This window comes from Tasmannia lanceolata, unplaced genomic scaffold, assembly GCF_043159265.1.
Source record: "Tasmannia lanceolata isolate RefF3 unplaced genomic scaffold, GAP_Taslan_0.1 ptg000063l, whole genome shotgun sequence".
Classification (NCBI taxonomy): domain Eukaryota; kingdom Viridiplantae; phylum Streptophyta; class Magnoliopsida; order Canellales; family Winteraceae; genus Tasmannia; species Tasmannia lanceolata.
Window position 1 is genome coordinate 1473633 of NW_027518740.1, and position 1884 is coordinate 1475516.

Consider the following 1884-nt stretch of genomic DNA (forward strand, 5'->3'; position numbering starts at 1 on the left):
GCGAGGATTTCGATCACAGGTAGGTACACCGTTCTCGGAATTTTTTTTAGAATTATTTGGTATATTTTCGGATTTTTGCATGATTTTTAACAAAGAAAACTAAACGATATACTAAACAGATTCCAAAAATAATGAAATTTCGTGGGAAAATAATATGATAATGATACATTCTACCATGAATTTGTGAGAATTTTTGGATTTTGTTTGGTATATTATTTTACTCATTCTTTGAAAATTATCAGATTTTGGGAGAATTGTTACTGACGTCAAATCACAGATAAAATTCTCCAAAGTTTTACAGTAGTCTTAAATTCTATACTTCTTGCTTCTGTAAAATTTTCAAGTGATTTGGATCTTGTTTCATATGAGCTGTAGTGTTAATTCATAATCTGGTTTGAAATTTGAAAAATCCGAAACTGATAGTAAATAGTTTTCTAAATTCATGGAAATCTCACAGCATGCTATTTTCACTTATCTCTTACTACTGTAGAAATTTCATGGAATTTAGATATCTATTTCTAGTAGTTTATGTGTTATTTTTGCAATCTGGTTAATTAATTTTTAAATCCATATTAAATATGAGTTTAATGTAAAAATCTGTAAAAATCTTCCAGTAAATTACATCTCATCATATCTTGTTGGTGGAGAAGTTTCAACTCATTTCGAGTTCGTTTGCAACAGCTTCACTTGTAAAATCACTCATATGGTTAAAAATTGGTAAAATCCATTAAAAAAATAAAAATTAAGTGAAAATCATCTTAAAATCTCTAAAGCACCTTCATCTTTGTGTGTGTTTGGGAGACCCGCCAGGTCTCATTCTCTCGTTAGTCCTCTTTGTGCGCCGTTTGGTTTTGGGAGAACACCCTACTCGGCTTGGCTTCATACCCCTACCCTTATGGGTATTGGGTTGCACATTTGTTGCACCCTAGGGCTAGGTAGCTGTCCGGCCCGGCTGGGTGTTTTACCTCTGCCAAATGTGCAAATTCGTGTTTCCTTTTCTTTTAGAGAGTCTTTGACTCATCTATCCTTTAGTTGGTGTTATTGGAGTCTTTGACTCATGTTTCCATTTCTTTTAGAGAGTCTTTGACTCATTCGTTCTTTTGTTGTACTACTAGGAAGTCTTTGACTCATTGGTTCTTCTGTTGGCGTTATTTGGGAGTCTTTGACTCATTCCTCCTCTAAGTTGTAGTATTAGAGAGTCTCTGACTCATTTGTTCCCCTCTTTAGTGTTGTTAGTTCGGAGTTTCTCATTTAGAGTTGTTGATTACTTCGCTTTTGATTAGAGGCTAACTCAGTCTTATTAGAGCTTTGCTTGCTTAGGATCTTGGACCATTTTCTCTCTTCTTGGGACGCTATCTTTCTTGTTGTGGTTTGTCTCTTTGAGACGCTAGTTGCTTATTCGGGGTTTCCCCTTTTGCTTTAGGGCTTTGCCCTAGTTTGTGGTATTACTTGCGTGTTCCCTTTAAGATTAAAAATATTTTAAGGTCCTGAGCATTGGAAAAGCTATAAAATCCAAAAAACATTAGAAATTTAAAACTCAAAAAAACATTTGAAAACATCAAAAACCTTAAAAAAAATCTAAAGTGTTGAGTGTTTCTTTTAGAAGCGTATTAGGCGAGTTCGATTTTCGAACTACGTTGGCTTGATCCTCTTACGAGGTACGTAGGGCAGCTTGGGATTTATATCCCAAGTCCAGCCAAACTTTTTTTGTAAATAAACGTTTTAAACCTTCTTCAAAAACCTTTAAAATATTGTTTTCAAAAGACCTTCCTCTAGAGTTAGGAGTTTCTCCTCGATAGAGAATTTTAGAGTTAGGGTTTTTCTTTTGATAGGTTGTTTGATTGATTATTTGCTGTGTGCTTGTTTTAGAGTTAGAGGTCTGTC